The sequence below is a fragment of the Ambystoma mexicanum genome, chromosome 3p (assembly GCF_040938575.1).
Source record: "Ambystoma mexicanum isolate Mex_15411 chromosome 3p, UKY_AmexF1_1, whole genome shotgun sequence".
NCBI lineage: Eukaryota > Metazoa > Chordata > Amphibia > Caudata > Ambystomatidae > Ambystoma > Ambystoma mexicanum.
The window spans coordinates 532,380,135-532,404,463 of NC_090925.1; the positions used below are offsets into that span (position 1 = coordinate 532,380,135).

Below are 24,329 nucleotides of genomic sequence, written 5' to 3' on the forward strand. Positions count from 1 at the left end.
ACGCTACATTCTGCAGATATTCACCAGTGTCTGATGAATATAAATTTAAAAGACACGCAGCAAGAATGCAGCCTTGTCGTACTCCTCGATTTACTTTAATTTGACGTGATAAAGCCCCCTCCTGATTTAGTCGGACCTGCATCTCGGAATTCTCATGCAAGCCGATCAATAGCCTCAACAAACCCAGTGGCATTCCCCAACCATATATATATTTTTTTAATTTATTTGTTTTGGCTCAATGAGCCTTTTCAAAAAGACAAATAAGCAAGCAGATGACAAAATTACTTTGCAAATAAACACATTTTTTCAAAAATAAAACTATCCTTTTATTTGGCAAACCCTGCCACTTTTCAAATGTTGTCTGGGTGCACAATGATGTGGTGATCTGTTTTCCTGGAATCTGCAGGTTTAAATGACTATTTCACAATTGATTAGCACCTCTATGACAGCCGATGACAACGCAGCGTTTGTACCAGAAATAAGTCTGTCCCACAAAAAGTCTGATATGATATCTTCTTCTCTGCGCACAAAGTTCTTAAACAGTCTTCAGCGATATATCCATGAACCTACGCAGTCCATTAGTAGATGCTTTAGTATTTTCTTGGCAGGGTTTATGCAAATGGAGCACAGTTTTTTTGCTTTGACCCCTTGGTTCGCTTTTCTAAAATTGCCCCACAATGGACCAAGTTTAATCTCATTCTGAGGAAGTATTAGCAGAGCTTTTTATTAGGGGATTTCATTAAATAGCCTGACAGACACCCAAGTTTCTTTTCCCCACTCAAGAACGCGCTTTGGACTCAATCTGATCTAGCATTCTCTGTTGTTTCGATCCAGTCTAAAAGTTCCCATTTTTTTTATATTGAGCGGGTTTAAGATCAACGATTCCACATCAAGATCTATTTTTGTCAGTGCTTTTGTTACTTTTTCCCCAAGTATGATCAAGAATGGTGACTTACCCTGTAGTTTTTGAGACCTGAGGTCTCCATATAGGGATGTTTCTTTACCCATAATTATTCCTCAAAACAGGGAAATCAGTTTCCAATCTGCCATACACTTCAATGACTTTAAACCCAGCTCGTATCTCAGGCTTTTTATGGATGTACAGCTTGGAAGGCCCAGCGCTCTTTTCCAAAGTCGACCCTCACAAATTTCCCAATGTACTGCCCAGAGATCCGATTTAGCTTCCAATCCATAAAGTATCACTGGCACCACTTTTGCTAAATAGTACTTTACTAATGGAAGGATGGAAAATTTACAAAATGTATAGTTCAATTTGACAATTTGGGATCCGGCTTGTGTTACCTTATCCATGACCTCAGAATCTGTATTATATTGGGCTGTAAGGGCATGTATATTATAGCCCAGATATTTTATGGCTTCTACAACTCTAATGCATTCGCCCCCCAGTTTCTAGTTTTTATATTTGGTTTTTGTCAATGGATGTTTGAAGATGAGAATGTTTGATTTGGCAGGGTTAACTGTTTGTTTATTTCAACGTACTCATTCAGTTTCGCTAGCAGACGTTGCAGACCTATTGGTGTTCTATCGAGAAGTACTTGCTACGCTCACCTGGTATCCACAGGGACACCACCCAGCCGGGTTACTCGCTGGTATGCTTCTCAGCTTTGCCCTGATGTGATCTGCGGGGAAGGTTCTGCCTAAAAAAATACAGGAGGACTCTGTTCAAGATTGACCGAATGGGGTAAGTATCCTCCCTCCAACCCCGTATGCTCTCAGTCCCACTGGCACCCTCTCCTCACCTTGTGGTAGAATTAGGCATGCTCTCCGTCCTGCCTTCTTTGCAGGGGCGCGTTGTCTTTCATGGGCGAGTGCTGTCCAGTTACTTCACTGACACCGGCCCGTTTGATATTGTTCAGGTAGGTCTTATTGCTGTTCTTTAGTTTTGTTGCTATCCTGCATGCCTTTCTTTGTTTAAAATGTCTCTTTTTTCTCCCTTAGGTATGCAGAGCTTCAGCGCAGCGAACTGGCTTGGTTGAGCCCCGCTGGTAAATGATGGCGCATTAAGAGCGCTATGATGCGGTAAGTAAGCACTATGCACAGCACTGCAAAGTCTTGCCTTTGCTAATCTGTTTTTTCCTTCCTTGTAGGTCGCGGTGTTCTTCAGCGCGAGTGGAATGTCCGGAGTGGTGCCAGCCGAGTGGCGACCAGCCAGGTAAGCCTTTTGAGCATTTGTAAAAGTCTCTACAGCTTTCTTTAATGTTGCCTCTATCTTCCTCTTTCAGGTCGTTCTGTCCGGGAGGCGTGCAGATTCGAGGAAGCTGTTCTCAGTAGCTGCGAGTGTTTAAAATGAAGACTGCAGGTAAAGTGCTGCTGCTAATGATGTTCCTTTTGTCTCCTTGCAGGTTCTGCTTCTCCGAGGATCGAGGGAATAGCTGGACACGGTGAGCGTCAAGTTGTAAACTGCAAAGTAACACGAAGCATGTTCTGCAGTCAGGGTGTGGTTTATATAGCCCAGGTAAAGTAGTACCAGGGAAAGTAGTTCCAGGCCTGCCACACCCAAAACACTAGACCGCATAGCTTGGTTCTTAGGGAACCAAGATATGTAGATGCCTCCATGTTGGCTGACAATACAATAAAGTAGTTCCCAAGCACATTGTTGTTCATGGTATATGAGCCCCATGAGGGCTTTTGAAGAGGATGCCAGCTTCTAGAGGCCCGAGTCCTAACGCCACCTGGCCAATGGGTTTGCCAGAGGGGGTTTTGGGCGAGGGTCGTGACAGTACTATATCTTCTGCATAAGCCAGCCAACAGATCTTTCTCCCATTTAAGGTAGGACTGGCCAACGCAGCCGATTCTAGAAAAACTCCCATGTCTGCCAAAAACAGATTAAAGAAAAGAGGCGCTCCTAGGCACCCTTGTCTGACCTTCCTGTTTACCTCTATTAGTTTTGATAAATGACCCATTGCATCTAGGCGAACTATTAGATTTGTAACTCTATGCAGTTCCACCAAGATTGATAGTGGCATTTCTGGCATTCCCCACTTTCGCAGTTTTTTCCAAAGTAATGCTTGTTCTACCTGATAGAAAGCTCTCTATAAGTCGATCCAAGCTCCATACAATGGGGGTGAGTTTTTACTCTCTGTTTGTTCATTCAAGAGGTTTAGGATCAGACCATTAACTGATGTCGAATGTCACTTCCGAAATCCTGTTTGGAAGCGTGATAGGATGTCAAAATCTTCTACCCATTTTGAAATGTGGTTTAATAGGAGTATCATAAATATTTGGCTTTCAATGTCGAGCAGCGCTATTGGCCTATAGTTTGCAGCTGCCCGACAATCACCTTTTTTAAAGAAGGGTATTACCAGTGAAGTTTTCCAAGAAATTGGGAATGCCCGTTTTTTAAGGATTTCCCTAAAGAGACAGGATAGTAATTTCGACCAAAGTTCCGGTTCGGTTTTAAGTGTCTGATAGGTCAGGCCATTTAGTCCTGAATCTTTAGATGTTGAGGAGTTAATTATGATTGCATAAATTTCTTCTTCATTAATGTTGAGTTGCCAGGGTATGTCTGGTATGATCGAAAAGAGGCAGGTACTCTGGCTCTTATAAGTCTCTGTAAGATAATCAACCCAGTCTTCTTCAGAGACCAGGTTACAAAGAGAGTTACCTGTTTCCCCCTTAAATTGGTTTAGCGCTTCCCAAACGTTTTTGCTGTTGTTCTCTCTTAGTATTTTAAGTACATATTCCCCGTCTGTTTGCATCCGGATTTCCCTTTGTGAGATTGACCATGATTTATTTTCTCTTTTTATTTCTATTTTCAGTTGTTCTACCGGATATCCTATTCTCTTGATTTCTCACAGTGCTTTCCTATGCTCTCTTTTTCTCCTTTGTGTTGATTCATCAAAGGCGTGGAGATGATTTTGTTTGTCTCTCCCCGCTAAGTCTTCGGGTGCTAGTGTTGCCCAGATAAATGTATTAAACCTCTGCGGGTCGCATTCCAATTTCCAGATAAACTCAGGGATCTCTTTTAGCCGCTGATTGAGCTTAACTCCCCCATTCTTGTATTTCCTGACTCTAATTTTTCCTTTTTTTCCTTCTAGGTTCTCCATTTCTTTTTCTGTTCTTATTCCTAGAATGTTTTGGAATGTTAGCTTGAGTCTGGTATGATCACTACCCCCATCCCGTTTGAGAACGAGAAGGGAAGGTAAGGCATGCAGATTTTTGGAGACAAAGATGAAATCTAAAGCAGAGGATGATTTCCCTCTATGTCATGTTGTGTATATTCCTTGATCACTCTCTTATGGGCAATTAACCATTCTAAGGTCCCAACATTCCATAAATTCCTGCCACGATCTACCCATACTTGTCTTCCCAGCATTCAAATGTTTTGCCACACCTTTTTGTGGATATAGGCAGTTTGTATTGAAATCTCCTGCCAAGATGATGTTGCTGGAGGCTGGGTTCACCTTCACTGCTTCCAGTAATAGGCCCAAACTTTCCAGGAAAATGTCCAGTTTTGAGCTGGCGGGGTTCCAGTATATGTTTATTATGACCCAAGTCGAGGGCTTCCCTTGTAGGTATGTGTTTGCGCTGCATGCATGAAAACCTAAGGTATTTTTCCCAATTACTATTATATTTTTGAAACTCTGGTTCTTGAGTGCGATGAGGAAACCCCCTGATGGTCACCCTAATGGTTTTTGTGATGCTGGTAGGCAGAAAACTGTATATCCTTCGATATTCAATGGGTTCACCAACCAGGTTTCTTGTAGTGAAACGGCATCACCCAAATTGAATAGATGTGCCCTCGTTTCTTTCGCTCTTATGGAACTGGAGCCCTGCGAGTGCCAACTGAACACATTTAAGTCGTCTTTTCTAAAGTTGCTGCGTGCCCAGTCCTAGCTTCTGCAGTACTTGCGTAAGGATTTCTGAAAGGAGTGTAAGGGTGTTTTCTTTTATGTTTGATTCCATCTCTCTGTTTCCCCCTTTCGTCAGGTTCCATTCATTCGAAGTTTCCCCTCCCTTGTTTATTAGTATTGGAGCATTCTGGTGTTTAATAGTAATATTTTTTCCTGAGTCGTTACATGAGACTTCCAACCCGTAGGATTCTAGCTCCAGGGACTCTTGCGACATGATATTTTTTGCATTCTCTGAGGTAAGTACCAGTTCCACCAAGAAGCGATCTTGTGACATTGGAAATTTGACGCTTTCTATATCTTCTGATGATAAACAATGAAGGTTTTTCACTTTCTTCATCATGCCCAAAATTACTGCCCTTCTCAGTGATTTATGATGTCCTGCATTAGAACGCAGTCTCAACCAAACTCTTTGGATGGTCTGGTTTTTCAAGTTATTTTGGTTCATATATTCACTTGTTTTGATGGTGTCTGTGTTATCAAACAGGTGTCATCTTGCATTCCTGGGCTGTTTAGTTTAACCGACTTTCCTTCCCCATTTCGAATATTGTCTTTGATGATAACATTTGTTTTTGTTTTGTTGGAGAGTATGGGGGTAGTCGGATTTATCAGAGAAGCACTCAGTTCCTTACCGATCTTCTGGTTAGGAGCAATTTTTATATTTTGATCGCCTTGCACAATTGCGTTGTTAACCTGACATTTACTCTTTTTACCAGATTGAAGATCTTTTTTCAGAAAGATCGGAGCCCATTTTATTGCTTTTGTGACAACATTTTTTGAGGGGCTCCAATTGGTTCTTTCCTTGCTTGCGGTTTTTCTGATTTAGTTTGATCTTTCAGGATGCTCTTCTCAATTTTTGTCCCTGGATTATTACTTGCCTGTACCTTATTCTCGGTTTGCAGACCGATACTTGCCTTTGTAATTGCTACAATTTCTTCAGGTATGTTGCGGTTTCCTATTTTGATCTTTTCAGAGTTCTTTTTGATTTGCTTCTCATTTCTCTTCTCTTGGCTCGTCCTGTTTTTCCCCAAGGAAGTTTGTGGACCTACAACATCACATGTTGAGTTGTCCTGTTCATCGATGTTACCAGAGGTTTTAGGATTTGCCTGTGAGATTATTTTTTCTGTTTTCTTTCCATTGTTTTTGTTGTCTTTCAACTTTTTCTTTTGACTTTTCTTTGTTTTAGGGTGTGCTATCATTGACCTCTTTCTTCGTGCAAGGCGCTTCCTCATTTTTCTCCTGCCTCTTGATGCTGCCAGTCATGGACTGTCTCTGTTTGCTTCCCATTTACCTTTTCTGGCTGCATTTTTTGCACCCCTTCTACAGTCTCCATTTCTCCTTCAACTGCATTGGCAAGTCTTCGGAATTCTTCCAGCACCGAGTCCTAGAGCGGTGTATCATCTAGTGAATATTCTCAAATGTTTTCTATGTTTCTCTCTGCTGGGTTTGTTTTCCGGTTTCCTTTCAATAAGGAGGGAACCTCTCCCAGTAGTTGTTGTTTTTTTTCTCCATTTGTTTTTTTTCTTTCAAACTTTGCTGTATGGTAGAGATATCTAGTCCCTGTTTTACCATTTCCAGGTTTAGATCCCGGAGCAGCAGGGTCATATTGGTGTTGGTTGCAGTTACCAGACCGACTAGGGATGAATCACGCAATGCTATTTCTTTTGTCATCTCCAAAAGTGTCCCATTTTGTGCTTGTACCTCCATTTTTAGCATTTCGAAAAACTGAAACCAATGAGCTAAGAACAAAGTCTGGGTTAGAGTCTGATTTTGTCTTGTGTTCTTCCTGATGGACTGTGTCACTTTTTTCTTCTGTAGTTTGTCCTATGTTTTCAGGTGACTGTATATCTTGATGGACCGATGTTACCACATTTTCCCCCTCATTTGGTAAATCGGTTTCATTCCCCAGTTTTTATGGTGATGAGGGGATTTCCGTACTAGAGGATGGAGTTTGGGGTTGCCTAGGATTTTCCCATAAAATAAGTGATTCTCCTTCGACATCACTGTGGCTTTTGTGGCGTTTTTTCGCGAAGTGGTTTTCTATTTTTTGTTGGATTCTTTTCGTTGTTGTTGTGTACTCTAATCCCTGGTTCCATTTGTTTATTATTCCAGTACTTAGGTTCCTCTCTTTGTGGCTGCCTACCGAATGGCCAGGTAACTCTTCTGCATGTATTTGAGCCTGTATTTGCTGTGGGGTATTGAGGTGTATGTTTTCCTGATGTTGTGGGTTGGCAGAAAAGTCTGTTTCATGGCTTCCACTTAGGTATGACCCATCCCCTTCTCTCTCCATGTCTTCTGTGCTGCATAGTTTCATTTTAAATCTCGAGGTCCACACTCTGATTGTAGTTGTAAAAATTATTTTGAGAAGGCCGCTTATTGGTTTCCCCTTAGGTGCGTCGAAGTAAAAAAAAAATGTTTAAGGTTGAAAAACAGGTTGCCAATGTACCCCGCACTGTTCCACCCTCATGCAGTTTTGGGTCTTTCAATCCTTGAACGCACTGAGTTTCTGTTCAAGAGGGCTGTTTGTCGAGTAAAGACCTGAACTATTTGTATTGTGTCTGCTTTGTTCTATGGGGTGAATGGGATCAAAGGAGTTAACTCCCGCAGTCTCCCGCTCACACTGGTTACTTGCAGTAGTTTTAGCAATACCAGCATACAGTGTGCCACGTTTCCTGTGGTGTATTCTTCCCCATTTCCTATTTAGTGGCCCATGTGGTTACCAAAATGCTTCAGGGTTTAGTTCCTTTATAGACCAAATCCCCAACACAATAAGAATGACAGTTTCCGGCTACTCGACCACCCTTTTAATGCACCTACAGATTTTTGTTTATAAGTGCTTACCGTCTCTTTGTTTAGCTCAGTATTTTCCTGTTGGATGTTCACACGCTGCGTCCCTGCGTTCCAGTGGACCAGCGGCAGGTATCACTTCTGCCCCTTAGTCCTTCCTGGTTTTGTTTCTGTAGTCCTTGGGATACACAAAGATACTCCGCCGCTATATAATCAGGTTTGCTTTTACCCTTGGTTACACCGCCAGCGCCCAGCAAACAGTGAAACAGTCCTTGTAGAAGCTGCACTCCCTTGACTGGCTTGGGCTTTATACCGCAAGGGCGCCGATCTTCTCCTTTTGTGCCCCGCTTCCTGTGGCGGGGCCTTGCAGGTCTGGATGATTAAAGGCGCAGTTCCCTCACAAACGCGGCTCTGCACACATTGCCTCCTCAGTGCGAGCGCATAGTTTTCGGGGCTTGAATAAATAGAAAGAACTGCAAATCCTGCAATGCAGCACAGTGAAACAGTCGTCGTAGACTGCTGCTCGCCCTTGACTGGCTCGGGCTTTACGCCGCAAGGGCGCCGACCTTCTCCTTTTGTGCCTCGTTTCCTGTGGGCGGGGCCTTGCAAGTCGGGATGATTAAAGGTGCAGCGCCCTCACGAACGCAGCTTTGCACACACTGCCTCCTCAGTGCAAGCGCGTAGTTTTCGGTGCTTGAATAAATAGAAAGAACTGCAAATCTTCCAACACAGCACAGCGAAACAGTCCTCGTGGACTGCTACTCGCCCTTGACTGGCTCGGGCTTTACCAACCATATAGTTTCTTCCATAGAAGTTCACAATTTCCACTGTCAAAAGCGGCAGTAAGATCAATGGACGCAATAAATATAGAGGTATAGGTTTTAGCCAATGTAGTTGATTGAAGGAGTTTCAACAAGAAACCATTAAATGACAAGCCCATAAACTTTCTGAAACCAATTTGCCACCTCTGAAGCCTGCCTGTCTCCTTTGCCCACTGATCAACGTGACACAGCAGCAAGGCAGCAAACACCTTGCTGTCAGCATCAAGAATCGAGATTGGGCGATCGTTTTTTGGATCAGATTTAGGGACACATTTATAGATTGGGATTACGTGAGCAATCTGCCAAGTATTTGGAAAACAATTTGCGTCTATATTTTTTTTAAATAAATAAATTAGGATGTTTGCCCAAATTACCGGGTCACCACAGAATAACAGATTGGAAAGTTTGTTCAGTCCTAGAGCGCGCAATGAACTTACATTGGAAAGAATATTTAAAATGGTCTCTTCATCCGCTTCCAGTTGCTAATCCCCAGAATCCTCAAGGGACAAAAGACTGTCATTTGGGATATTACATAAAAATACCCTTTCGAAATGCGAGACCAACTCTGGTTACGCCACTGCGTTTAATTGCTTATGTGCTTGCAGATATGAGTTCCCATTAATAATGCACCAGAACATCAAGGAGTTTTTACACCTTAACACCTCCAGCATGTTATCACTATCTTACTGGAAGAGGTGTGCCCTTCTACCTCTAGTTCAATTATGATATTTTAAGCACACTTTCTTAATTTTAAGGACCATCATAGCAGGCTCACCTCTCAACTTATCTTTAATTGCTTTAATTTCAAGTCAAATTTATGCAGATTGGAGGTTCTAAGCCATGTGAATATATCACAACCAAGTTTGAAAACTTTAGACAAACTAATATTTATATACAGCTGCAAAGATTCAACAGTTAGAGTACTTGCAATCCAATTTCCAGCTGCTGAACCACACCATTCCTCAAGAGCAGTACTGGCCTGTCAGACTTTGGTTGGGTTCCAAAATACTCGATTACAACACCCCTTAAAAGATATTCCCTGTGGGCCGCCACTCATCGAATCACCCCATTTCAGGTCAATATCTACACTTAGAAGATAATGGTGACTTAAAGTAGTTTTGGAAATTAGCAAAGGGGAGCAGCGTTCCAATAAACCTGCATCCATGAATATATAATCTATGGTAGAGTCCACGGTCCCATTGTGCCACTTATGGTGATTTCCTGGAGATATAGGATCACCCCAGTTCGACATGTTTAGTCCTAAACCTTCCAGAATAACAAACCACTTCCAACCCTCTGCACACCTCTCATTTTTAACTGGGGGACATCTCTTCTTTGTTTGGTCAGAACTAGCCCTCACACATGGGGAGTTTAATTCACCCACTAATACAACAAAACCCTTGGGGAATAACTTCTGCCAAGCGTTCATTCCAATGGCACCAGCTTTTAACATTTCGTTCACAGGACGTATTCCCTGATGCCAATAAACATTAATCAGAAGCAGATTCACCACCTTCTCGCTCAATTCAACCTGGATGTTTACACATAACAGGCCATGATTGAGACATAAGAGGAGACAACTTATATTCCTGACTCCATCTTCATTAAATCAGAAGACTGACTTTGAGGCGACCCATATTTGAAGAGATAACAAATTGTGATAGCGAAACATATCCATCTGTATGAACAACCTTGGTAAGCCAAGTCCCCTCTAAACATCTAACATTGTGTTGCTTTAATTATTCCCCCAAATAATGGTCAGTTTATAGCTTCTTGTGACCCCTAGTATTCCATGATAGTAATGAAAAATAACATCTTTTACTAATGACTCTGAGAACCATATTGTGACTTTCCAGCACCATTTAGTGCACCGCCCACCCATGACCAATCATGCTCATCTTGGCCCACATTACACAATGGGCCAACAGAATTAAACAACCGTACGCTCTCATTATGCTCATTGGTGGAGAATACAAGTCCATTTGGCTGAGGAACTGGGTTAAGGTCAAAATGATGAAGCCTCATCCCATATGATGGCTCAAAGGATGGGGCTATATCAAAGCCTTTCTGCTTCAGAGACGGGGCTTCACAAGCAATCAGGTCAAAAACTGCTTTAACATTGATGTAAAGAACAGCACAGTTGGTGTTGTAAGTATTAACAAAGTATACCCTTGTAATATCCTTTGAGGCTATGGAACGTAGCGAAGGGATAGCATCAAAACGTTTCTGGATATTAGAACGGTTAAGGGGAATCTCCTGATACTCCAGAATTAAACATTCAACCAATGATTAAGGATACTCAGTTCTTTGAACTGGTTGAATATTATGTGTGGGGGAATTAATGACCTGGCGCCCGCCCCGCCCCCCTCAAAACTTTAAGTTTATCACGTGGCTTAGAACAAGAGTTGGGACCCAAAGCACCTCTCAAAATACAGGGAACATTATTTAAAGCTGTTCGAGATCCGCCCCAAAGGAGAAAGAGAGAAGCCTTAGGGGAGAAAGGACTTATAACATTGGGGCCTGAATATCCAATTGTGGGGGCAGACCGATTAAGTTGTTTTGAAGACCTTACTACCTCTGAGGGGGTCCCTTCTAAAAGACTCAACCCTAAGGACATTACGTATGAAATGGGAGGGGAACACAAGCCAGGCTGTAAGCCATCAATTTGTTCATTATTCAAAGCAGAAACATGAATCAAAGCCTAATTAGATTACATTGAACTTCTCTGCTAAAATGTCCTGCATCTAAAGAAGCCTCAACAGGATTTCTATGAGGACTACATGCAATGTCCAAGTCATTTTCTTTATCAGAGATCAGACTGATATTATGAGAATTTGACAAAAGCACAGAGCCCATTCTAGAAAGTTTTCAAAGTTTTTACATTTTCTGAGATCTGAAAATCATGGCGACCGAAGGTTGTCTGAATAGTGTTCACAAAAACGTTCTGGATGATTGTTTGGGAGGATTTTTTTCCCTTTAGCACGGTCATTTGAATACAATGTTTTTTCTTAGATGTTCATTTCTTTGTTGTTTTAACCCCCAAAAGGGAAGATGTAGGCTGATTTTGGGAGGGTTCATCAATCACCATAGAGACAGAGTGATCAGAGTACAAAGAAGAGGGCTGCTTTGAGCCCTCTCCATTTGCATGTTGAATGCGCTCAGTCAATGGGCAGAACTCTGTCACTGGTGCCAGAACAATAGAGTCCTCTCTGAACCCCTCTGTCAGTCAAAACACTTCTGGAATAATGAAGCCTGAATGCCCAAGAAGACCTTTGTGGGGCCAAAGGGTGAGACGTCAAATAAGAGCCATTTGTCTTCAGATGAGTTGCCAACAATTTTGTCTACTTATTTCGTAATCCAACATTGTTGAACTTGAGCAACACAGGCTCCAGAAGTGGCAATGGAAGAAAAGAGGCTTGAAACGAGGAGGCTATTTTCAGTAAGGTCCGGAGAAGCAGATGGGAGACTTTGTCATTGCTTAGTGGCCAATGGCCACATACTAGATGGAGAGCACCAACCCTCACTCTACCTCTCCCCCTACAAAATGAAAACAGAGCCCGGGATATCACTAATGAGAGGGTGAATCCAACAGAGGAAAAAAAAGGTTAACACACTCTCAGTTACCACATTATGCCATAATGTACCTTATTATCTGCATAAAGAATCTTCCCCGACCTGGGACAAGTGGGCCCAACCCAACCTGATGAACTGCTGCACTGTTGTTACACACACTGCACACTCCTCGCACGTTCGGCACTGTGTGTGTGGTTATATGCAGTCACTTTGCTCCTCTTCCAGGAAGCAAAAGGTACTGCAGAAAGACTCCACAGAGATCTCCAGAGGCAATAAGGACCTGACACACTTTCGTTACACACACTGCATACTGTTCATGTGGGGTGCACTGTGCGTGTGGTTATATGCAGTCACTTTGCCCCTCCTACAGGAAGCAAAAGGCACCATAGAAAGACTCCACAAAGAGCTGCAGAGGCAATAAGGACCAGCTGCACTGTTGTTGCTCACAATGCACACTCCGCGTGTGCTGTGCTCTTTGTGTGTGGTTATGTGCAGTCACTTTGCTCCTACTCCAGGAAGAAAAATGCTCTGTGGAAAGACTCCACAAAGAACTCCAGAGGCAATACGGACCTGCCACACTGTCGTTACACACACTGCACACTCTGTATCTTGGACAAATTAGTCAAATAGTCAAATTGGCATTGACAATGCTTTGTAACCACACAGGAAAACATGTGTAAAGCTATTTTTCCTGGGCACATCCTGAACACCAAACACAAATATTGGGTATAGCCCTCTTTTTTTGTTGCAGGGGGGCCTAGCTCATGAGGGACCAGTACATTCTTATATAAGCACAGTTGAGCGCAGGCTACCCCGCCCTTGCACACAATATGCTACAGGTAACAACCATCAGCGAGACTGGGATATTAATTTCTCTGTCAGTTTGATCAGAAAACGGTCTTGAATTATTAAACGAAATGTATTCACAATTAATACCACAAATATTGGCATATCTTAAAAACACATAATAGTTAATCTAATAACATAACCCACATCATGGGTGTTATTTTAAAAAAAGAAATGTCATAAGTACAACAAATGTCAGTGTAGTTAGTAAACAGTGCGATTGAGTACACTACATTGGTCTTCCTTTACCTACTGGAAACCACCTTTGTCAATATGATGGTATCAAAGGGAGTTAAATGGCTAAATCTTGGCAGCAATGGGAAACGCAATGTGTTAAGATATTATTTGCTGCATCCTACACATACCTATGTTGCAGACCACCACCTGATGATTATGCAGAAAAAAAAATGTGTGTTTCTCCCTGGATGACCAAGTGACCTTCACAAGGTTCCTTGCTTTTGTGTATTGGGACTTTCTTCCAGAGGGTCATACGATGACAACATGATCGGACACGGAAATTATATTTTTTAAGGTATTTCCTTTTGCTACAGTGCGACATTCCAGTGGGCCTTGACCACCACCTCTGGGTCCTGGATTAATCCGGGACCTCGCCTTCACTTCATAACCATGGGGACTGCAAGAGCTTCTTGGAACAAGCTTTCTTGGGTGTGTCTCTGGATCCTCAAGGTCATGTGACATTATTTCCCTCCTTTTTCAGTTACCCAGAACATGCCACCTGTGATGTTCACAGTTGGTGACCGGTCAATGATCAAAAGCAGCAAAGAATGATGGTCTCTCCTTTCTTACTAGAAGGAATTATTTATTTAATTGCTGCTCTGTATGCAGCCAAGTCCAACTATTATGCCACCGTTATCTCCTCTCTTCACTGGCATCCTTGCCAGCAATCCATGGTCCTCCTGTCCATGCTCCAAACCCTTCAGATTTTTCTGCGCCTCAATCTCCATGATAAGTTTGCAAGCTATTCCTCCGAACTTGTAATGATACAGGACAACCTGTCTGCTCTACTCTCTTTCTCCCTTCATGCTTTTCTCCACCAACCCTTACCTTCACCATCTCAACAACCAATCACTCTGGCTGACTGGCTCAAGTCTTCTCAGATGCAAAACGCTCCTGTGCTACGGCTGACGCCTTCACACCACAAAGAGACAATGGAATGGCATCCTTAAATACTCATACTTCTCTGCACTCCTAAACCTTTCACTTCCCTACCTTTTTTAAGGTGGACCTCGTCATGCCCATTTTTAAGAAACCCATCTCTGACCCCATCAACAATCAAATTATCAATCTGTCCCTCTCCATTCTCACTGTTCAAAATTCCCAATAATATAGTCTAGAACCACATCACTGACTACATGGAGGCCAAATGGTGCCACTAACACTCCATGTAGACAGCACTTACCCATGTCTCATACTCCTTCTCAATGGTTCATTACTGCTATTTGGTGGTCCTAATTTATATATTGGGAAAACGGAACGTAAAATCAAGGTCCGTATTAATGAACACTAGAGCTGTATTAGAACTAGGAACCTAACGGCCCCAATGGTCGGCCACTTCATTATGTGTGATCATAGTTGTAATGATTTAAGTTGGACTGTGCTTAGAAAGATTCCATTAACCAACAACATGTCGGCAGATAAACAGACCGTAGCAAGGGAAGAGATGAAACTCATTTTGTTTAGTAGAAGCCATCTGATGGGTTTGAATGAGCAAATCGACTGGAATATCTATTTTGTAGGATTTGTTCTATGTCATTGGTGTATCAGTAATATGTGGTGACTGTGCCTGTCCTGGTTGGACACTGGGTGTACAGACCCAACTGATAATCAATACATGTGATATTGCTTACCTGTCTGAGTGGTTGAGTTCATAATGAGATCCGGATAGTGGCTAATAGACAACACACTGGCAGGGAGGCAGCGTGTAGACATTTTGGGTGTCGGATTCATTTATTCTAAATCGCACAGATGTTTGTATGCTAGCCCGTGTGACCATCATGTGACAGTACGTGGGTTCACATGAATCATTTATAACGCCGGACGAACAATTCCACGACTGCTGGTGAAACCATTGCAGTCGTTTGTGATCATTTTGTACATGGTCGGCGGTAAGTGTGCTAGTCAGAGTGGTGCCTTTGAGGCTCCAAATAGTTGTTAGTAATTGGCACACTGGCCGTGGGGTTCGGGTTAGTTTGTAAGTTGCAACACGGCCCTATGACACTGATGGTTACATTAGAAATAAAGGCGGTGCGAGTATCGCTCATGTTGTATAAAATTACGAAGTGCCCTTAATTGTAGCGTGTCATTGTTTTTGCTTTCAATACAGACCACTGATTAGGAATCAGAATAACCGACTAGCCCTCACTGTCACACCTGGGCCATTCACCGTACTATGAATGAAAATTAGGAAGCTACATCCACATTTTGTGCCTGAATACCGCAAACGCTGAATATTAGGTCAGGAAGATCCCGGTCCATACTGTGTCTTTTTCCCTCTCTGTTTCTTCATATTTGCCCTCCCCCCTTTTCATTGTGGGGGTGGTTTTTGACTGAGCCTATATACAGCTGCTATTGATTACACTGATGACTCTGACATAGTTTTTTGTTTTCTTCTCTTTTTCATGTGTGTTGTTTTGTTTTTGTTTTTGACTCACCCGCCATCTGCAGCCCGACTGAGAGGGCGGGATATTATTGTGGGAACAACAGGCATTGCTTTGACGTTGTTGATCGCCTGTTTGATTGGGTTAAACATCATTGCTCCCCGCTGAAAAGTGACGTGTCTCTGCAAGCCTGGTGCATCAAAGGGCTGTGAGTTCCATGCCCTTTGGTTTTCTCAAGTGGTAGCACGAGGGTTGATTAATGGTTGTTGGACCCCTTTAGGTGTCAACTTTGGCTTTTCTTTTTAGTAGTACAATTTAATCTGTGGTGGAGATGCCTTGTTATGTAACCCCACATTTCACGACCGGTGGGTGTACTTGTGTGGTACTTCACTTTACATCTAGTCAGGATTCAGTCCAGATGACAACTTAATGGTATGCAGCTCTCATCTTTTCCTGGTGCCTTTGTGGTATTGATACTTGATTGAGGCGGATGAGGTGTAATAATGGCTGTTCGGCTGTGTCACACGGTGTCTTTGGTGGTGGCATCCTTTGGGATTGATACAATTAAGTTGGTCTCCCTGTCGCTGCACCTTTTGGATACATGTGATCTCCTTGGAGGATGGGGATGTAGTGGGGTAGTTATTGACCCATTTTTTGCACTTCGCTTATTGATTTGACGGGGTTAGCATATGTCAATCGGTATAATTATGCATTGAGCCGGATTGAGTGTTTTTCTGTGTTTTTATTTGTAGGGGAGCTCTTTATGTTGTCCACACGTGTGTACCTTTATATCTACCTCCTTGAAAACACCGGACCTACTTACCCCTGAAGAGTTTCTGCTGAACAACAATAGCACAGAAAGAAACATGTTGGGTTGGGGAATTTATTACTGTAGTAGGCAGCAGTTTAAATCACAGTATTGTGCGGTAATTTGAAATGATCTTTCACCCTGCTGTGAGGATCTCCTGTTTTTTGTAGGTAACGGAGATTGTATTTTAGAAAGCTGTTTTAGATTTGAGTATTAAATGCCATAATTGGATGAAAAAATAGTGATGTTGGTTCGATGGAGTATGAATGAGGTATGTCTGGAGAATGTTTTCTGATAGAGGATGTGAATAGTGTGTTGAACAAAGCAGATTGTGTCTTTGATTTTTTAGAAGTGCCTTATTGATTGACACCCTGGATGAATTTTAGATGTATTTGATTAAACCACTGTGATATGTTTGTTTCCATTAATTAATAAAAAAAATGTTAATATTTCAATATGTCCAGTGAAGTAAATTGAATCTTTTTACTTGACTTGTTGTGATACCTGGATAGTGTTTAACTACGAGGTTTGCTTAAGAGAGACAACGGTTGTATAGATGTGTGCACTTCTTTAGAGCTCACCACACAGAAAACACCCGTTCCTTGATCTCTTTTGTCTAATTTCATTACTGCCATCTGCCATCTTACCTCATTCTTCTTAATATCACTGTCGCATTTGACAGAGTTCACATCCATCTATCCTGGAGAATGTCACACACCCAGCTTTCAGGATATGCCGTTACTTTGGTGGTCTTTAGGGTCTCCCCCACTACCCTTTTGCTCCTCCCAACAGATTATTGAAATGTACTCACTCACTAGCACCCTAAATCCGTCTGAACGAACCTGCCCCCTGTTGACACTATTCTGTCTGCTACTTTCACTCCTTTATCCTTCCCACACAAAATCACTAAATTCATCACTCTCTGATAATAGGGACATTGCAACAGTAGCAAGCTTCAAGATCATACTTAAGAACGACCTTCTCTCTCGATGAAGAAGTCTCAGAGTCTTAAGGTTCATTTTAACCTAGGCAGAACATCATAGTAAGGCATACAAATAAAGAATAAGCTGTTTATGCCTCCCAATATATTTATGTGTTGTACTTTCCGCTACACCAGAAATAGTCACAATTTTGTGCCAGTATGGCATTGTTATACCAGCATTAAACTAGTGGATTAATTTGAAATTCACCTGCATTTAGCATCTTCGAAAAGCAGGCAGATTCCATTGGGATTCATCGTAAATGCCTTCTGCAAAGCATCATTTGAAGATGTTGTTTTACTTTTTTACAGAACAGAAATTAAAGGGACGAGTAAAGGTTATTTTGCCTGTGTGTACTCTTCCATTATCCTCTTTGTCTGGTAAATGCACAGATTTGCATGCATGCATGCTAACGTTGGTGGTCACCTGCATGTCATTACCATTACAAAATGAGCCCCTTGGAGCCCCTTAGACTGCTTTCTCATTCCCACATGATCCCCAACCACAATCATTACTGGATCGCATCGCTATATATCTGTCATAAATATAAACACTCAACCATTGGCTGTTCCTGACTCATTCCCCATAACAAGCTGGTTAAGTGTATTCATTAATATATAACGACTGTGTACACATTTTGTAAAGCACCCAGCAATGTTCCCTCTGTACAGTACTTCTAGGCAATGCACTTTAAAAAAAAGTTTTTAATCGAGCAATCTAGTAATACAATGTCGAGGCTCACTGAGTACATGTAGTATGAAACAAACAGAAGAAGAAGTTAAGAGAACGAGAACAACTAATTAACGTTTAATCTAAAAATCAGACATTCAACCTATTAAAAACAGATATTAGATTTTCTCCGTATAACAACTTGAGTGATGCTCCTTTCCCTGAAATAGTGGCTGGCTTCCGGACCAGAACATAGCAGGAAACTGAGAGCATTTTTGGATGGCTAAACATGGAGTGCCCATTATGAAAAGCAGACCAAACAACCTTTTTTATTTTCAATAAATAAATATAGCTAGAAATGGACTTTGTAGAAATAAGTCAGACTTACATCGAAATTCACATGCACCCTAAAGATGCAAAGTTCAACCACCCAGCGAGAACAGCAAGCCATGCTTACCACCTCCCGTCTCCTCTATTTAAAGCATTAGGAGAAAAATGGTTACATGTGATTATATCAAATTAGAAAACAGAGAATGAATTTTGAACAAACCAAAATCATCTTCAAAAAAATATATTTTTTTGTTGTTTTTTGGGGGTTCCGCCCCAAGGCCACTTTTTAAAATTACTACTCCACCAGCCCCAAAAACGACTATTCCCGTTCCCAACCACATATGTATATTTTTAAAAAATGTGTACTTTTTTGAAGGTGTTTTAGGTTTGTTAAAAAATCCATTTGTTGTTTTCTATTCGATAATATCACTGCATACTGAGGAAAACCTGCTTTGGGGAGATTGATATTTTTCTGACCCAGACCGTTGTCAGTGCAAGGAGGCTTTACAAATAATGAACGTTGCACTTAGCAAATGTGGTCTGACCTAAGATAACATAAGGATTAAAAAATAGATCTCAAAATATTTTTGCACTTTGTGACATGGCTAAGGGACCACACAACTACTGACACGAGAATATGTTTAAAGGGTTTATTAAGCACAATTCAAATATGTGACTGTTGCATGGAAGTTGGCTGTAAAACGAAGGTTCTTGGGAGACATAGTCCCATAGTCCATGATCTCATGATATGAAAAAAGGATAGCAAACAAGAAGGCATTCAGAAAGTTCCAGACAGGAAGGTCTCCCGTTTTGGTCACTCTAGCATTCAGTCTTTATCACTTTGTCTGGGCACCAAAAGGTATTTTCTGCCTATCTCAGGATTTAGGGCTTCCTCCCTTTGCCAATTAACTCAAACGTTATCCACTTCACTGTGGCTCTCCTTCTCCCTCTTAATTAGGCCCCTCTTACATGGCCAAGGGGATCCCACCCTTTATCCTTTTACTCAGGGATATGGTGCCTTGCTCACTGATCCTTACGCAGGGATATACTGCCCTGCCCCTTCTCCCAGGACTGGAGTGTCCTGCTCCCTCGCCCTCGCCTCCCCTCTCTCTCTCTCTTCACTGTAGCACACCCTTCTTCTGGGCTTTCAGAGCTTTCCTCACCTGCTAAATATCCCCTCCTTTGGGTCAAAGGTTACTCTCTCTACTACTCACCCCTCCCTTTCCTGACATCAGGAGGCTCTTTCCTTTGATCTCAGAGGGCTCTCCTCTGCCTCACTTGAACCCACCCTTCTTCTGGAGCACTACATTCTGGGGTTCAGGCGGCTCTACTCTGACTCACTGCAGTACAGAACTTTCTAAGGTCCAGGGGGCTCCCCTCCCTCTAACTGGAGCAGACTCCTGTTTTGGGTTTCAGGAGAGACATTTCCCCCCTTACTGCAGTGCACCCTTCTTGTGGGTTCTTTCTCCTTACCACTTGAGCACGCCCCTCTTCTGGGGTTCAGGGGAGTACTTGCTCCCTCACTGGAGCCGACTCCTCTTCTTGGGTTAAGAGGGGCTCTATTCCCACTCACTGGAGCACACCCCTTTACTGGGGTTCAGAGGGCTACTCGCTCCCTCACTGGGGCAGAATCCTCTTCTTGGGTTCAGGGGCTCTTATTACCCTCACTAGAGCACGCCCCTCTTCTAGGATTCAGGGGCACTTCTCTCCCTCACTGGAGCACATTCCTCTTTTAGAGTCAAGAGGGTCCCCTACTCTGGTGCTCTCCTGCTTCCTCAACACACTCTGCTCCTCAGCTCCTAACCCAAAAGACAGACACTATGTGTGTTTCTTAGCCTCTGTTTTCCTGTTGTTGGCTGAGGGAAACCTTTAAATTCTTGGTCAATTGGCTCCTATTCCAAGGCAAGGGAAGGGGGTCTTTAAGAGGATTTTCAGCATCTTTGTTTTTTTCCAGTTGGCTTCTAAGGGTAGGACCTGTTTTTTGTCCGTGGCTGTGCTCCTGCCTTGCCACCTGGCTATCTCCAGTCACAGAAGTTAGTTGTGTGCGTTTCTGATGTTAACAAGGCCATTACAATGGACATTGCCAGCTTCAAGTAAGTTGGGAAAGAACTGGGCATCCTGCACCCACTGAGGGTTGCACACCCTATGGCAAAACTGCAAGAATACTTTAAACATGCTATACCTGTGTATTTATTTATTTTTGCAATCTGTATAGCGCACCAGTGGTAAGTGGTAATTGCAGTATAATTATTTGCAATACAATCTCATTTCCAAAAATATTTTAGCATTAAACTTCAACTTCAACAATCTTTCAGGTGGTTAAATTGACGTCTGAATGTATTAGAAAATGCAGGCAGATGTCAGTGTCCAATGCATTTCGGTCCTAACAGGTTCTTCTTCAGGGTGATATCTTTGTCAACAACCTACAAGAGTAAAACTCGTGAAAGACGAATTCAAAGGAATTCAAAACAAACGAGAATGCAAAAAAGAAAGGAAAAATAAATAAGTCATACAGTAAACAATGCCTGCCAACATTAAATAAAATTATGCAATACAAATAAAATGATGCAATAAAAAACAATGAACATAAAGTAACACAAAACTCCTAACCTGGCCTGCACCAATGTTACAACGTGACACCATCAAAAAGAATATGAGACCTGATTGAGAGGAAAACAAAGAAACAACAAAATAAAAGCATACTAACTGAAGGATAATGTGTATACATGCAATGAAGTACCATACACAATAGTGTAAACTGCAAATACAAATTACTTTGTCTCAATCCTGCAAAACAAGTAATGGATAACCCTATTTTTTAATGAATATAGTCTGATTACAAAAGCTGCTGCGACTAACGTGCCTAATGCGCTTCGGTCATAAATGATTCTTACTTCCACATGTTGCAATAAAGGGAAACGTGCAGTGACAGGACTAATGCTCCGACCTGACCCTGAATCTAATCGAGCCGAATGCTTCAAATATATTTACAAATGCACATGATCACATGGCAAAGTCACGTTAGCGTGAAGACGCGTACGTGAAGACTATAGAGGAAACAGACTGAATGTGAACACTCTGAAGATAGAGTGGAATGGTCTGTAAAAAATGTTCTATGTAAAAAAGTATATAGCAGTTATGTTAAAGTGTGCAAAAATAACACTTAGTTACATCAAATGGTCTAAGCTATATAGAGTAGTCCTGGTAGTACATAACGTGGTGAATTTTCAAAGATAAACATCAATAGTAAGTTCCCATCTGCGCAAAAATCGTTTTTTCTTTGGGGCGGGAGAAGGAAGTATTTATCACCTCAAATGCTGCAGGTGCAAGGGAGGGAGAAAACCGTTTTGCAAAATCACTGCTGCTGAGTGGGTTGGGGCATCTCTCTGGATGTGCTAGTGTTTCTGCATAGCATGCCTTTCCCTGAATCTCTGAAATACACTTGAGAATCCACTCCGGGTTTTGGATCACCAAACCTGAAAGATCTTGGGAGATGCAATATTGAATAACCTGTTTCGTTGCGACGTGGTACTTTCCAATTAGTTGCTCTCAGGAGTTTGGGAGTAATCCAGGGCTAGTCCAGTCAGTCTTTCTTACAGGCAAATTGGGCACTGTGTGCGATGTGTACACTGTGAATTTGCCACTTATTCACAGCAGCAATTTGTGAAAGGTCTGTCTGTGGAAGGTGTCAAAACACAGCATTTAGTAAGTAATGGCTGCAATTTCATTGCTCACCCAATCTCTGCTAACCCAGGCGATGAAGTAATGTACCGCAACACAAACCAGGAGTCATCTATAGATGGTTGTTCAGCAAGCTTCTTTGGTATTGCCCCTAGCATCTTGAATAGCTGATACATAAATGGAGATGTATACCTTTTGGTAGCAATTGCCGGTGCTTGGAAATTCAATTGTGGGACATTGCTGTTTTTGCCTTACTTTTTACTGTTGGCAAAGCACTCTTCTGATACACCATTCTCGCATATCCAGAGTTAAAAAGATGCAGTGTTCTTTGCCGGTGTCCCCTAGAAGCCTAATTATGTGAAACCTAGAGACTGATCAATACAAGTCAGTTACACTTCAAAGGCATTTTGAATAAACTTCTAATTGGCGAAAAATAATTTCCACAAAACATAATTTTGAGAACTTCTCGTTGAGCTATACAGAGGAATATAACCTCTCTTAAATATTTTCTCAGCCAGCAATGTTCTGAAATGCTTTTAAGCGCAAATGACATTAAAGTATGCAGACCATAGGCAAGAGAAAACCTGTACCAGGGATTGCCATTTACATTGCTTCCTCCTCAATAGTCACATCCATTCAGCAGTATTTATTTTCTCCTTTCACAAGCAATATTTCAACTCACAACATGTTTGAGCTGTTCATACACATGTTGTAAACCCGGGGAATTGGCACTCTCAAAACAATGCGTGATCAGATAGATTTTGCACTGATTAGGGCTGTACTGAATAGCATATTTAATATTCGGCCAAATACCTAATAGTTTGTCAACTATTCGGCCGAAGCCGAATATGAAGCCAAATAGTTACTTTATTTAATAAATCATGTTCCAAACTTCAAAAAACAGACTTATTAAAAAAACAAATAAAGCACAATATTAAATGCATTCTATACTTTTATTTCTCTTCGTTTGTAATTAATGTAGCATCTTTATTTCAAGTATAAAAGCCAGAAATAAAGAAGATTTAACCAAAATGAAGGGACCAACTGTACAGAAGATTGTTGCATATTCAGTGCCACTTAAAGTAGGAGGCTTCACAAATGTAAAGGGACTGCCTTTGTGAATCAGATGCATGGCATTCTCTATTCAGTTGCAAAGTCAATGCAGTCGAGTTTAGAAACTTCTTTGCAGCTCACATAGAAATGTATAAAATGGTTCATGTCAGCTCATACAGGACACAAGTCAAGAGGAAATCTGAAATGCATGAACTCCATCTCACAACTATTCACCCCACCCAAACAAATGCTGCTCACTTTTCACTTATCCTAGCCACTCCTTCTCGCCAATACACAAATATATGCAATTTATCATTCCTGATAAAATATCAGATAATGTTAAACTCAGGATTCAAGTCCTTAAAAAAGGAAAAGGGGGGCTATGACGTACGCAATGGGAAGTGGCATGACAGGAACTGAAAGTATATATGCACATTTCTTTCAGTTAGCCTTTTCCAACGAAAAAAGTGCACTTTGAATATAAACATTCGCCAAAAGAAAAGAATTTTCTATATTGTTGTAGGCGAAGTATAAAAAATGAGCACCTTTTATGTCTAAGAGTCTGTAACAAAACATGCCTTAAAGAGCAGATTACAATATAATATATTTTGTAGCTGTGTGATTGCAATTTTTCTGGTCTAATTCTATTCAGTTTTCAAACTGAATTCTATATTTGCCTTTCTGAGTTCATGTTGCATTGTATTCAAATGAGAATGTCAAAGTATTCGGCAAGAGCCGATTAGTAAGAACCTATTTGTCCGGAACCGAATAGCTTTTTTTCAGCCGAATTTGTCCAAATACTTACTCTCAGCCGAAGTTCGCTAAACCCCTAGTACTGATCTGTAAAAATCCATACCTATGTACACTGTTGTGGGTTAGGTTACAGAGACAGAACATATTTAGCTGGATATCGGTGAGTTCAATCCATGAAAGAGGATGAACACTGTTTCCAAGAACATATTCAATAAGTAGGTTCTTGTGTGAGATGATTATTTTGAAGAAGTAGTAATTAATAAATCAGTCAAAATTAAAGTTTCATATTTGAAAGATCAATGGACAGTACACTGCTTTGAATAGAAGGCACACATTAGAAGGAATCATGATTATTAACTATCAGGATTCCCATCAATGTTGAAACCTTCTTTGACAAAAAAGAAACACCATTATTTAGGTCAACAAAGAAGATTACAGCCACGGAAAACACCTTTTCAATGGGTAGTTAGTAGAGTGGTCTTAACCATTGCAGTGGTAGATAGAGTCTTCACTATATTTGAAAAATGTTCCAAGGCATG

The 24,329-nt window shown here is 41.6% G+C and overlaps 1 protein-coding gene across 1 annotated transcript in view; it reads left to right on the forward strand.

Moving 5' to 3' along the window:
• Positions 1-24,329, forward strand: part of LOC138580593 (protein-glutamine gamma-glutamyltransferase E-like) — a 231,608-nt gene that overhangs the window by 28,209 nt on the left and 179,070 nt on the right. The window lies entirely within an intron of this gene.